Genomic DNA, 16038 nt, shown 5'->3' with positions numbered 1-16038 from the left:
ATGACACAGCATGCAAGCTACAAGTGTTGCGCTTAGCTGGCAGAGAGTGTTTGCCAGCAAGCAGCGAGAAGCCGACATGCCAGTGACACAGCGCATAGACATACACAGGTAAGCGTTGGTGATTTTAAATGCATCGAGTCTCGGCAGCAATGTGCTTGACTGGCAACAGGGTCTATAACACGCTGACCATGGGCACAGTGCAAACACTTGGAACTCCGGCTCATGAGGACATTTCCTTTCTTTCTTTGTAGATAAAAGGAATTTAATCCCCTCGGACAAGGCTAAGCACAGACTGATTCTGTCTGCCAAACAGCACCATTCACCCACCTCTGAGTATTTATGACAAGCAGGTTGAGTTATGTACATTTGTCAGCAATATTCATGTCATGTTCTTATTTTGACAACTGATGCATGATGGATTTGAATAGCCAGAGTTTTTTAGGTGACCAGATTATGTGATGACTAGGTCGCAGTACACTTACTGAAAGGTTTGTTCTCCTCCCACATTCCCCCTCTCCCTAGCCCCACCTCACCCACTCCATTTGCCAACTAAAGAATATGGCATATGCAGTGTTTATAAAAAAAAAAAAACAAGTAGCATAGTAGTAGTAACCATGCCTGTATCTCTATGGTTGTAGTGACAGAGCGCAGCAATAGGGGTTGACTTATTGCTTTCCCCTTTTGTCTCCATACAGGGGACAGAGGCGGTCACTTAATCTGCAAATGCGGACAGATGTCAGAGTTATGGCGCTATTGGAATAAATTGGACCTGAAGAATATGACATCATTTGTAACTGTCATCGAAACCGGTCAACCTTATTGATCGTGAGACTCATCATGATCATGATGATATCTGCAAAAGTGTGTTAGGATACATCGGTGATACATATGCTTACTTTGTCTGAGCACTGCTTTTAGGCTATCCTGCATGAAGGGGTATTTTAGGATCCAGGAGTGACAACCAATGTTCCTTGAGCCTGTTGCCCTGGTGGTTAATAAAATTCGAGGAAATTCCTCTGGGCAGCATGCCTCTCAAGAGCACCTACTAGACATGGCCAGTTAAGAAGACCTGTCTACGATCAGTCCTGTTTTTTAGATTTTAATTGTGTGTGTACATTGGTGATGAGGGACAGCTTTCTCTCTCTATCACTATTAGATACGTGGTGCACCACCGGTCATCTAGAGAGAGCTATCTCTGACAGGGTCAGAGTGTTCTTCCCTTGATGGACAGCTTGTGTGTTTCTTTGACATTCACATTGATGAAAATGATAATCTGTGTTAAAAGATATACTCCATAGTCTATTTTGTTGTGTTAAAAATTGTGGGAGATAACGGCAGGAATCTAACAAGGTTCCTATGGTTCTAATCAATTCCCCTGGTGATTCTGTACTCATGCAACCACAACAGGGACACCCACAGCAGGTACAGACACTTCAGGCTATGGTACCATAATGCAATATGAGCCCAGGAGCCCAACAGGCACCTCCACCCAAATGGAAGAGTTTGACTGTGATATGATGAAATCACTCGACAGGTACAGGGATGCATTTATGTCCACAAAAGGACAACCGACAGAGTGACCTGAAGTCTTCAGTACTATCAGTGACACCAGAACCCCCAAGAGTGACCAAGTGTCAGGGTAACGATAGGAGGCAAGGCATTTTCATTTCTAGTAGACACTGGAGCCACTCGTTCTTGTGTCTGCGAGAGAAAATATCCAATGCCATGAATGCTCAGGGATTCTCTGGGGCAATGAGTTTAGTTTCTTTTACAGACAAATTGCCAATCTTTATAGGAGAACATGATATGTCAATGCCATTATTATATTCAAGATGCCAGTTAACATATCGGGATGTGACTTAATGACAAAGTTTAACATGGCAATATCTTTTACTGATGTAGGAATATTGTACTCTAATCCAGGGATAGACTATATGAATGGAGGAGAGTTTATATTATCCGTTAAAGATCAGAAGGCATTACGAGGAGTTATTTTAGATCAAGAGGTATTTTTGTATGGATTGCTTATTTTATTATCATGGTTACCCAGATTGGTAGGTGAAATATTGAGAATACCTGATGAATATTTGTTCAGATCAGAGATTCCTATGGACAATGAGGAAGGGCAGATAATTGAGAAGCGGCAGTGGTTAGAGAAGAAAGGGTGATTTGTCATGGGACAGATGATGAAGAAAGACGATGTAGAACAGTGATAGCCCTCAGTGAAGGATATAGGTTGACAGATTTGACAGATGAAGAACTGTTTAGAGATGACTACTCTGATGATGAATTTGTGTTTTTTATAAGTATCGCTTATTGGATCAAAGTAAAGAATATAAAAATACAGCAGAGAATACCATTGGTAAAAATAAGACTGTGATTCTGTCAGGAAGGCTCAGAGAAATTGGCAGAGATTTTATGGACTACAAGCCCATATTATGTGCATCTCTTAAAAGGGATAGGTGTAATAAAAAATTAAATTAAAACCATGAGCTCTTTTACCACAAGCAAAACAATATCCCATTTTTATGAACGTATATTTGAAACCATTTCTGCCTTAATTTAGCAAGGCATATTGGTGCTATCAGATTCATCATGTACCACGGCTGAGTACCCCGTGAGGAAATCAAAGGTGGGGATTGTGGAAATGTATTCAGGACCTTCACCCCCTAAAAAATATAGTTGAAGCTGAGTTTCCTTTAGTTCCAATTCCTACGACAACAATATGTAACATTCCATCTACGGCCAAATATTTTACAGTTGTTGAATTGAAGAATGCATTATTTTCGATTACCCTTCATGAAGACTCACAAGATTGGACTTCCTTTTCTTATAGAAATATTCATACTAGTTTACCCCTGCGGTACTGTGAGTACCCTTCAACCTTTAATAGAGTCCTCCAGATGGACCTGGGTTATGTCCAACCCGAAAGTAAATAATTCAGTACATGGATGACATTTTGATGTTTAGTGAGACAGAATAAAGAAGTAGAGTTAAACTCATGACCATACTCCTAGAGAAAGCATTTACGATAGAAGAGGAGAAATTAAAATATTTTTCAGGAAGAATGTTGTACATAGAACAGTTGATTCCTCATGAATGGAGAAAAGTGATACCTGAAAGAACAAAAGCAATCATGAAAACTGTAGCACCTAAAACAATGAAGGAAATGCAACAGTTTCTAGGCTTATGCAATTATTGCAGGGCCAGGGTTTTTGACCACAGTACATACATTCCAACACTTTTAAGAGGACTCAAAGAAGGACAGGTAGATGAGAACACAATAACATGGGCAGATGAGATGACTGAATGGTTTAAAGAATTATAAAAGGCAATCAGTACAGTCCCTGTTTCGGAGATCCCAGATTACAATGAAGATTGTGATTTATCCTTCCATTCAAATGGTGAAGTTTTGACAGCAGCCCTTACACAGAAGGTGACATTAGGACATGGACCCAAACAATTGGCTAACTACAGTCGGATTTTAGATCCATTTATGAAGGGATATTATCCTTGTGAGCAATATTTAGCTGATGCTGCATTCGCAATTGAAGGAGCATCAAGTATAATGATGGGGTGCCTAATAATGTTATTAGTAGTGCATTCATTTTTTGCAGTTTTAGAGAAGCCTAAAAGTACATTGTCTGCACAAAGAGCACCGTGGTATGAGGTGATTATTTACAACCCTGCGATCAAAATTGTTCATTATAAGACAGCAAATCCAGCAGTGTTTGTAGCAGAACAAGTAGAAGAGGATGATTATGTACATGATTGCACAACATATACTGAATGTTATGATAATATTTCCCAGGCTAGAGAAAATTCCCTTGAGAGGGTCAGGTGGGAATTTGTTTTTATTGATGGTTTGTCAAAAAATGACCAGGGAACGGGGAAAAGGCAAACTGGAGTGGAGTTAGTGAAACTCATTATAGAAGATGAATTTGAGGTAGTTAAAAGTATGAGATTGTCATTGAATTATTCTCGACAGGCTGCAAGACTAGCGGTGCTCACTTCCAGCTCTTTTGTAACTTCAAGAGGAATTCCAGAATGTTGCTGGATGTCTGATTTAATATTCTCAAAAACCTTCACAAGGGGACTAAGTACAAAGTTAAGGGCAACTATAGATTTGAAGCCCAAACCCTGATCATTTAATGTCACTGGTGAGAGGGCTTTAGTTGGGACATCATCATGAATGCCGAGAATTTCTGAGGACCCTTTTTTGGAACCTTGGGCTTCTTCCCAAAGGGCTGACAGTTCATTCAATTCATAAAATGAGTCCATTCCGGCCACAGAAGCTTTCTCTTTCTCAGTTTCAACAGGCATAGGACTGGGCGCCTAAGCCGTTTCCATTGGCCGTAGCACCGGAGAGAAGTTATTCGCTGGATTAGCGGTACAATGGAAAAAGTTTCCAACTATGGTCTTCATAGTGGTGGCCATCAGAGTGTAATTTTGATCTAAGCGCAGAAGATCTTACAAGGGGGGATTGACCGGGGTGGAGACATTAGCATTATTTGACAGACACCCGCTAGTTAAACTCAAACCAGAGGTTGTTGTTGGTATCTGAAGGTCGCTTGCAAACACACTCTGGGATGGGAAAAAACACCCACCCCCCCATTTTTATATGGTCTAAAAGATGAACCCCCTTCTGTGGCAGCAAGAAGGTCATCGGAAGTATTTGAAGGGTTCAACTTTATACCTAAGGCTTCATCCACAGCTGAGCTTCTGAGATTGTAGACTTTAGCCATGTTTAATTTTCTTGACAGCTTTGGAAAGCAGGCCACCCCGTGTAGATGGTAAAAAAAAAGCCCTCACACGGTCCCCCTGAAGAAGAGGAGGAAAATAAATCACTGCCCCGATTCCCCTTCTTACACAGTGGCGTCAAGAAATCAAAGAGTAATCAGAAGAGAATCCAAACAATCTTAAGTCACTTCCATGAATAGGTTTACATCAGATTAAAGAAAAACAGAAAATGCCTCAATGGCCTACAACCAGTCAGAAGGCCACAGTTCCCACTTGAAAGAGGAAGCAGCATGCCAACCAAATGCAGGCACACCCCCGTGCATCAACTTGTGGCGAGTGAGCAGAGCAGTCACTAAGCAAACGGGGACGAGAGCTGCTAGTCCCACTCTTAGAATGAGCAGCTAGTTGTCCCACGTAGGTTTGGCGTCAGGCAGCACACCCTCAGAGTGATATTTAGAATCAGTGGCTAGAATGCCACCATGTAGACAAAGGTTCAACCCGCAGTTCCCACACGCACGGCAAATGACAAATGTACACCGTGGGCCGGCCCACCGTGTGACACGCTCCCTGTATGTCACTTGGGTACAAAAGTCAAATGCAACGTCTGATCGAAGAGCAAATAGGGAATAAATCCCACTAGATCCGTGACTGGTTGCAATCTGGAGAAGTGGTAGCATAAACAGTAACAGTGCCCAAGAGGCTTATATAGCTGCAGTAGATCAGTGGTCTTACCCTGAAGTCCTATAGTTAAGAGTTTGCCGTAACCACGGAAAGGCTTCTGGGCTTCCGTCACTCCCGCATACTCCAGAAGACTTGGCTTGACTTTGCCACGCTCTGCAAGGTTGCCAAGTCTTTAACAGGGTCACTCCTCCTTCAGCAATGGAGGTTGAAAAAAGACTTGCAAGCACGTAATGCCAGAGCAGCCGGACAGGCAAAGTGAAACCTCCAGGCACTTCAAAAGACTCGGCTTGACTCTGCTTCGCTGCGCGAGGTTGCAGAGTCTTTAACAGGATCACTCCTCTTTCAGCAATGGAGGTTGAAAAAAGACTTGCAAGCACGTAATGCCACTGCAGCAGGAACAGGCAAGGTGAAACCTCCAGACACTCCAAAAGACTCGGCTTGTCTCTGCTTTGCTCCGTGAGGTTGCCAAGTCGTTAAAAGGGTCATTCCTCCTTCAACAATGGAGGTTGAAAAAAGACTTGCAAGCACGTAAGGACACAGCAGCAAGAACAGGCAAAGTGAAACCTCCAGGCACTCCAAAAGACTCGGCTTAACTCTATATTATTACCTCTGATCCTAGAATATTTGGGTAAAGTATTGGATATTCTGGAGGGTGCATTTTTTTGGAAACATCACCACCTGGTGGCCATTTCCTTGACAACATACTCACTGGACAACAAATAACAGGGGCCACCATAACGCAACAGAGAATTATAACCTTATAGACCAAGGGAGGGGTAATTAACGTGGGATAATGACCCACCACCAAGTTATGTCTCAAGAAGAAACTGAGAGCGGTAGTAGCAATACATGTTTTGGAGTTTTGTTGATAAAGTAAAAACTGTACTGTAAATGTAATTATAGTAAACAAAGTTAGTAAATAAAATGTAGTTTTATTTTGTAGTGTTTAAGTTAGTTAATTAAATGTGATTTTATTTTGTAGTATTTAAATAAGAAGATTGTCTTTATAAGTTAAGTATTTCAATTGCAAACGTGGCAACACTGGAGTGGGTTTAACATGAGCATGAATTAGGCATAATGTAAAACAAAACTGTTCATCTATAAGAAAGTGAAAGCATATTCCCATGTTTGAGTTTTCTTTCTGGTGTGTTAAATAATATGTTGTGGTGAAACAAAGTCCTCCCAAAGAGGCAGTGTCTTGTTCAATGAAACCTTGCCTGCAAATTGCATTGTTGTTGTCATGCCTGCTTTTGTAATCAGAATGTTCACAATGCAGTCAGTGCCAGTATTTATTAACTGGGCTCTAAACATTCTGATTGGTTGAGAGGAGGTTGATTACGATCTGCCTGTGCTAATACCACTTGTATCCATTTTGGCAGGCTGATTTAGTTAATATGTTAAGGATTTGAGCGTGCAGCCTTCTGGTTGCACACACATACTTGCAGCGTGCCGATAACCCGCCAAGCTACACAACTCTGTTTTCCGTTCACAATACACTTTTGGCCTCATTCCAAGTCGGGCAGTCCGGTAAAAATGTGCCGCTACACAAGGATAATAGCACTTTAACAGGCTACCTGTCTATGGGACTGCCGGTGGGGCACCAGGTTTACCTCCAGCAAAATGCTGGTGGTAAGTCAGGCACTCTACCAGCCAAAAAGCCCTTGTTACCGGCACCAGCATTGCCGATGGCAGTGATGACAGCAAATCTCCTTATGGAGTCCTATGGGACTCAATGAATGGGGATTTATACCGCTCCACTGGCAGCCGTAATCCGGCGGCAATGCCGCCAGACTGGCTGCCGGTAAAGGTAAACCATGCAGTACCCTGGCGGCTGTACCGCCAGGATAGCGGCATACTCGGAATGAGCCCCTTTGTCCTCTACTTTGTCCTAACCCCAATGTTCTAAGGCACGGATATTGAGTGCACTCCAAACATAGCGACAAGGTGCTTTCTCTTTTGGTGTAATGATATTCAGTACATTCCTGTATTGTCGATCGGTAACGAATAGCAGAATGTATAGTAAAAACTGGTCTCCATTAACTACTCATACCTTAGATTGAACAATGTGAGTGCAGCGAATGAGTCCCTCCAGAGGAGGAAATCAGTATTCTCACTTTCATTATTTGTTGTCCTTTCCTGCTTTTTCTATAGTACATATTCATGAATTTCCCGAGCACATTACTACATATTTTATTGAGCGTGCAGCAGATCTGTCCACTCATATTTCCATTTTTTATTTTTTATTTTTGGAATGCAAGCAACCTATACTCTGGGGAGAGATTCTGACAAAGCAACACATTTAACGGAATAGCTGCGTTTAGCATTTGGCAAAATATTCAAAGGTTAATGGCAAAAGCAGGAACAGCTTGAAAAAAACCAGCAGACTCACTGCAAAATGTTGGTAATCTTCTAATAAGGCCAAAACGAATACAGTTAATTTTGATATTACTTAGCCATTAGGCCGAACTAATTAAATGCTTTTTAAATAATAATAATAATAATGAAAGAACATTACAAATTAAATAATAACGCAGTTGCTTGAAGGCAATATGCAAAGCTGTATTCCACTGCATATAATTAACTGTGGGCCATTAATAAAGCTGTTATTTTGCATTCATTTTGCCCATATATCTTATTAAAGCTGTTAATGAACCCTGCCAAAAAATGCTGACTGCAGGCTTGAAGAATAAACATGAATCTGTGAATATAACAAACAAACTTATCACAAACACACTTTCACTTCAGGCCTGTTTTTATTTAAGTTTGTTAACCCCACTCTATCAGCAATTTTTATTTTGACAAAGTTTTCATAAAATCCATGTGGCCACATCCTTCACTGAGTTTAATCTCATGTAAATATGGCAACCGATGTTGTAGCTTTTCACCACAGCTGTAGGGTTCCATGTCTTAAAATTGTAGCAAAAATGACTGTGTACACAAAATATCATGGCAAAAATACTGTGGTTTTGCCGCCACAATCATGTGAAGGATGCAGAAGAAACCCCCGCAACCCCCAGACCCATTAAACCATTTAAGGAGACGGGGGGACACCTTTACCGGGTCAAACCACAGCAATTATTTTTACCAGCGACATTTATGCTGTGATTTTATTACCTGATACCAGCTATAGAGTGCTGGATTGTAAGTTATTCAGCTTCATGTAACGGTGTGTATTACGTTAGGACATGGATTTGTTGTATTCTTCAATGTGGTTGGTGCTGAAGAGACCTGTTAGTGACAAAAGCAAGACCTTCTCACAGGGATGAGCAAATTCAAGCCTAAAGGGACTTATCTCTTTCTTTCACAGAAGAGCTGCTGACATGAATGCCACAGCAGTTTATGCTTGATAGTCAGCTGATAGTATGGGATAGCATTTGGGGTCTCACTTGTAATTAGCCCCAGGTAAAGGTGTGGCAGTCAATTGAGTTGCTGAGAACCTGGGCGTAACCTATTGATGCAAGGCCGAGATTTGAGCAAGCTGAGAGCAGTGGATACCTGTCTCCACCTGGTACAGCTCACCAAACGTGACATTATAGTTTATCTTAAGCATCTCGGCTCAGCAAACATCTATGAAAGTGGGCTATGTCTACTGACATTCCTGCATTCTAGTTCTTCAAATGGCAGAGACTTCATAAACTGTAAGTGCCTTTTTCCATTAAGTTCTTTGTCGGGGACCCTGCACCTGCTCCACGTTCACCCATCTGCCATACACTGCAAAAGCTATAGCTGATATAATGGATTATGGTATATTTTCAACATTCATAAATTCCACGTTCTTGAATCTAGTCATAGAATGGGTTTTATTACATGCAAAATGTATATGAAAATAGAAAATACTGAAAAATGATGGTAAGGTACAATTCCAAGGTTTAGAGAGAATTCTGGGTGCTTAGCATTTCAGGTATAGCCATGTTACATTACCAAACTAATAGTGAATACAATAGAGCTCTCCACACTACGATCCTGGACTCTTAGATGGGTTGAAGGGGTTTTGGAAGTGTTGAATCAACTATATATACAGGTGAAGCTCTGAGTACATTGAGCAGCCCCCCAATACCTAAACTTAGCTTTTGCAGTTGTATCCAAAACACTGGTTTCACTCCAATCATCAAAATAACAGTACACAAGGGCCTGATCCCCTCTAGACTAAAAGGGACCCATCATCCTTCCTGTTCTATGGAACCCAAATGTAGACCCAAAGGAACTGCCTAACAATCTTTAGCCTCCCTTTGCGGGGAAATACTTGAAACAATAGTTGCACTCCACAAAAGGTCAGTTCCACGAGAAACAATCTGGTTTTCTCCCCATCAGTAGCACAAAAACCACACTTATGCATTTTGACGAGTAGATAATCAAAGCTATGGACAAGAACCGCCAATCAATGTTCATTCGAATTGACACACCATTGCCACTTGAAGCAGTACTTCCAGCACTCCATGGGACTAGGTGAAGCTGCCAGTAAACTGATAGTGATCCCTCCAAGACTCTTTTCCCCATGATCAAGTTTGGCAACTTTTTTTTTGCCAAAGCCCCTATTCTTACATGTATGATCCCACAGGACCCTGCATTCTGCTCTTGATTGCTCAATGTTTATCTATGTCCCGTGTGGAAGTGGATATTAATTGTTTTAAATAAGAAAAACACATGAATGTAAATAATGGGGATGTGATGAGGGTGAGGGTTTCCTTTGCAGAATGAATTGAGAATGTAAATGTCAAATCTGAATGCCCCTTTACATATGATATGTCTTGTGTACCCCTAGTTTTTCTCATTTAGCAGACATTTATTAGGCCTCCCTTTCCCTTCTTAGCTGAAGACATAACCAGACATTTACATATGCGTGATTCACTGTCCTGTTCACTCCCCTTTGGGGTTACTGTGGCAATGACATGGACTTGTATACTATGGATCCGGTCAGTCTTAATTTGTAAATACCATGAACTGCTGTATTACACTGGAAGTGAGCATACGGTTGGTGGACAAAAGCACCTCAGCTGATTCTACTGACCTGGAAAAACGCTCCTGCAAGTAATCTCCTCCCACTGACTGACTGTGCCACACCAGAGATATGTTGCACTCTTTCAAAGAAAACTGAGGAAGGACTATCCATTTTATGACTCTGTGGTGAAATAATTTCTGCTCTACAGTAGTATAAGGATCAGCAGTGGCTAAACCACCTACTGAGCCCCCATGCTTCAACAAACCAAAAGAGATCCTATCCTAAAGATTAAAAATGGCAGAGCCAAGAAATATTCCTCCTTTGCATTTTTTGGTAACTTGGACCGAAAGAAGTCTATACTCTTATCAGGTGTGTGAATGTGATCCATTAGGAACCCAAACAGGAAAACACAACAATCTATAATAATCTAAAATAAAAGGAAGGTCCAATCAAGCTTCTATAAATATATATATTTCTGAAGCTTGTGGATCGGCTTAGAATCACATGCTTTGCATAGGCCGCGATTTAGTGGTCCATGCAGAGTATTGCATGACTTGTTTACAATATTCGAAAAAAGGGACGTCAACTGGGCATTTCTGTAATACTATCCCGAAAGTGAAGTCCATATTACCCATGGTCCTTCACTCGTTGTAGTCCCTCCTTGTTTTTTTCTGCCATAGTGGATGGTTGCAAGTTGTGGAGCTCGTGGCTTGCAGCCTTTATTTCTTATATCATTGTTACTTAAAATTCAATATTGCGTTCAACAACCTAGGCACGGATGAAGATCATCACCAAGAGCCTCCGCGTTGACTGCTGCCTTGCCTTTGGCTACCTTCTGCCTTGGCCTACACAGTAGAGTGATGGTGGGGTTTGTCACATTCAAGCTGTCCCTTAGAGAATGCCTACCTTTTCTCTTCCCCTGTCTTCTTCTTACACTTTTACAAGTTTCCTTTATCACAGAGAACACTCCTTTTAAATTCTGCACCTCCCATCATAAGAAGTATCCCTAGAAGGACACCCATAAGGTGTGCAATCAGTGCCTTCATTAAGATAACGCCAGAAAATGATGTGCTTCCTTACATCTTTTTTGACTAAAGATTCGTAAGGACCAGCATATTAAACGTTGGGCGGGCCATGCCATGCAAGCCGGGCCACTATAAAGGTTCAAGCAGGCACTGAAGAGTCAGAGGAGGAGGCATTCAGCACACACAGTGACGCTGAAGAGGAAACAGGAGTAGCAGATTACCAAGTGCAAGTCACCCCTCCGAAAGGCATGCGGGAGGCATCGCTATGGAGACCATATTCGGCAACAGTGGCACACACAGACATAAAAAACATGGAGAATCTCACTCTCACTTAAGAGAGAAACAACCCCAAGCCTTTCAATTAAACATTTGTCAGAGCATAGACACGCAGAACAGAAATGCTCCTCCAGCAAATCTGCCTCAGCGCAATCCTCTGCACCCACATCTTGTGCGCGCCATGACAGCCCAAAAAGATAAACGTCGAGCAAAAAAATAATCTGCGCATATAAAGCATGGACCACAAATTTCAACAACACACATGCCGAAATAGACGCACAGTCCCAGTACTAGTCTCACCACTGAGTATGCTTTGTAAGACAAACAACCGTCGAAATTCCTGCTTTTCCACATTTCGGCACAAGTCCATACGTCGCTTAAAACCACACATTACACTGAAGCCTCTTCTCCTTCAACTCAGGCTTTAGGTTATGTGGGGTACATTTACCAGCCCCACAGTAATTCCCTACAACAAAAACTGCATTTAAGCAGTTACACAAAATGGCCCCTCTTCATGTAATACATAACCTAGGGATTGTGACTTAACTACATACCTACATAACTAATTCACCCTCAAACATCTTTGCATAGTTTGCTGTTTTCCATCAAACAATTCACATGTTTTCCAAATACAAGGCACAAGGTAACATTCCCCATTTTACCCGCTTATATTTGTCTACCATTTGTTCTTGAGCTTAAAGTCAGTTAGTTTCAAGGAGAGAAAACAAGGATTTCTGCAGAAGAACACGTTCAGCTATTCATTATTTTACTTTGCTGTTTGAACAGGCAGGGCACTGTTGGGACAGATGGTATCTAAATTACTGATTAGTACAGCTTTTGTTTAGTTTCAAGTATCTTCAGTGTAGGATAACCAATCCACCTTAGTAGCTTCAACATTCTTATCTATGTTAACATCATGAAGTAGCACAAAGTTCATCTTGCTCAGTTGAAGCCGAAAACACAAATTCTGAACATGGAACAGAAAGCAGGAGTTGATCAAAATGGCGGACAAATCAAAATGGCGGCGCAGCCAGCCTGTTTCAGGTTCATTCATTGTGATATTACAGTGCAATGCGAATGTGCTTAGGCCAATATTTACTATCAGGCGGTATTATGTCAAATACATTTTGACAAAGGAACCATTTTCAAACATATCTCTGCTCTAGAAATTGACCAGATCTATAAAAGGCCTTTTAGAAAGTTTTGCCCTCAGTCATTTTGTTCTATTCCGGAAAGACCGCCCAAATTTGGGGACAAATCCAGCCCATTTGATTTAAAAACCTTTTCATATTAAGACATGTTCCTCCGCAATCTGAATAAGCAGTAATGTGATGTTATGACAGTTTTAATGTGATTTTTGCATAAGCATAATAAGACTATGTGTATCTTTCTGGCACGTGGCAGAAAAAATGTAATTCTGAAGAAAGTAAATGGCACAAATATTAAACTTGGGGAAAATATACAAACTCATATGATGCTTATATGTAGCCATTTGCAGATTTTTAGGTAATATGTTTTTCCTGAAAATGGTAAAATTGTGCCCAAGAGCGAGGCGATATCGCACAGAATTGGCAATCGAACAAGCATATTCCCTGTAAAAAATGGGACCTACCTATCTGATTTTTATGATGGTGACTATTGTAAATATGAGGTTTTTGTTCCATAACGTATTTTGGTCAAAAGTAACTGTGGCAAGACAAAGCAAGTCATAAAATGCACACAATTAAACTGATGTCACTTTCTTTGACCAATCAGCCCAGAGTGAGGAGGCAATCCCAATATCCTGGCCTATCCCATGTAAGGGGTAAGTACAGGGTGCTTCTGTTCATATTGTAAAATTCTATGATGTCACTCTGCCTATATAAGAGGTAGACTGGAGACACATGGATATTCAACATTCAAAATTCACCCTGCAAGATTCCCAAACTCCAGAACCAGGTCCAGAGGTTGCTGACCCAGTTACAGGCAGAACCACACACACTGAATCACATGTCCAGAACACCCTATCCAGAACTACATTCCTCCCAATAATTCAGGGAGAAAGGAGGAAGGGCAGCTGATCCCTTTAGGAGAATCTAGGAGACCAGACCTTTTTGCCCTTTTTGCCCAGCTGACCTAACACGCTGTCCACAGTGACCAGACTTTGCCCAGCCTTTAACAACAAGGAAAGCCCAGCGGACCCAGTACCCAGATCTCTTGACTCCACTGCCCATGACCAGATCCTTGGCCCTGCCGCCTAGAGACCCTGCTGGCTGTCCAAATTGCCAAACCCATGCTTGCCTTGTAAGTATCCCATCACCCAGTACCCAAAAACTGCATATCTCGCTATTTTACCTTGCATCTTGTTCAAAAACCCATTTAAATCCCATAAAAACCCTATTTGATTACCAAATTGCCAGTATCCTCTGTTCACCCTTTCCCTGGAAGAATCTGTTTAGTCTATATCTGTTAGCACATTTCTTTCCTATTTCCTTCAGGTACCTATGTAAGTCCTTAGTATCATTTGGAATAACTTAATTAATTTCCCATTGAAAACTCATGTTCATTATTGTTACACATCGAAAGTAACAATTTTGTCGAGTGTTTTTACTAATTATAGCCTGCAATAGAACTAATAATTGTGCTGACAAAAACGATTTTGCCTGTGTGGTTTACTTTCCTTTTAAAATCTGATTTGCATTTCCCATAAAAAAACCCATATCACCATCCCATAAGAGCCAACCCTTCCCCTCAGTATCTTATCTGTCCTGTGTCTTTGTTTCCCATCCGAAAACCGATTTCCAATGTTGCCTGCTAAGCCCATTTTCTTAGCTGTTTTTCAATTTAAAGCCCATGTGAAATAAGAAATTGCAATGTTGCCACGTGTGATTTTTGCTGCATTGTGTTTCTCCCAAAATTTATTTTCTCACCTGTATTCATGTTGCTTTAGTACCCTGCTCAATAGCCTGTGAGCTTCTTTGTCTCTTTAGTATAGCCACACACATTTCTGTCCTATCTATCCAACCGCAAATGCAAACTGATCTCTAAGTAACAAGGGCAATCAGAGCATGCTATTTTGCTCAATTTGAAGGATTTCATTTTTTGTTTTTGGCCTCCCATTCTGGGGTGGTGGGTCGAATTTGAAAAAAAACCGTTTTTTCCCTCTTCTTGCTGACTCCTTGCCACTGCGTTCCACCCACACAGAATTCAGTTAGCAGGTGTATGGAGGAGTGTTGCAGGGGGAGTGCATAACATAAGTGCCATTTATGAGTGTGAAAAAAGTAACGTTGCTTCCATTTCTATGTAAGGTTTATAGAAAGTTGAATTAATTGTATTATAACATTTTGCATTATATTGTCACCACACTGGTGATTGCTGCCCTAGCATTTGTTTCACTCTGATTTTTCATTTGAATTCTAAAAATAAATAAATATTTCTTTGTTACACACCATCTGGTTCATGCGCCACTGCGACACGGGGTGTTTGTTAAGGTGGGTGTGAGACGGGTTGGGTGCCTCTTTAAAAGATAACCCATGGTTCAAATCATAAACATAAAAAGGCGTTTTATTGTGCGCCACCTTCAGTGTCAGGAGAAGAAGTCTCTGGCTGGGGTCTACCGTGCCTTAAAATCTGTTACAGTTATAGCCCACAGCATAAGCTGGAAAATGCTACAATCACTTTAGCCTACTTCAGGTTCTTGGACAAGGAAAAAATTCCTACAAACCACGTACAAGGTCTCTTCCTTTGTATCCTTTATGGAAAAATATCCACTTACAGAAAAACAAATAGAAGTAATGCAAGCGAGCATCCTTCTGAGTACTCCAGATTACAAGTGGATGCCCTGTTACAGCCCATGTTACTACTCTTACACAAGACAAGGTCATTGACGTAAATCACGACAATACTGATTATTATGATGATTAATATTATGATGAGGATACTTATGATGATGACCAATTCTTGATCCCCTCACCTCCAGATGTAGATCAACCAGTAGCCGATTCTCATGTGCATGATCAAGTCTTGTACATTGATATGCTCAAAAGGGCAGCAGATCACTTTATAATACAAATGTAAGATGTTCCCCAATATTTAGACTTCATAGACAAAATGCTCAAAGAAAGAATTGTGGTACACCAATGTATACCTTTACGACAGTCAATAAATAAAAGGATACGATCCTCTCTGGGAACACCATCTCTTACCAGGGTTGTTAACCCCAGAATAGATAAGACTGTTCGGCCTGCACCTTCAAACCCTTTATACATCAAGGGCCACCTCAAACCTGACTCATTAGTGGGAACAACCACCCGAAAAAGTGCAAGGAACATTAACTTCTGCTAAGGCCCCTCAGATAAAGAGAGAAAAAAGCATTTTGCATTGGGAAAAATGGTAGCA

The sequence above is a fragment of the Ambystoma mexicanum genome, chromosome 5p, assembly GCF_040938575.1.
Source record: "Ambystoma mexicanum isolate Mex_15411 chromosome 5p, UKY_AmexF1_1, whole genome shotgun sequence".
In the NCBI taxonomy this organism is placed as follows: Eukaryota; Metazoa; Chordata; class Amphibia; order Caudata; family Ambystomatidae; genus Ambystoma; species Ambystoma mexicanum.
Note: the sequence above shows the minus strand (reverse complement) of the source record.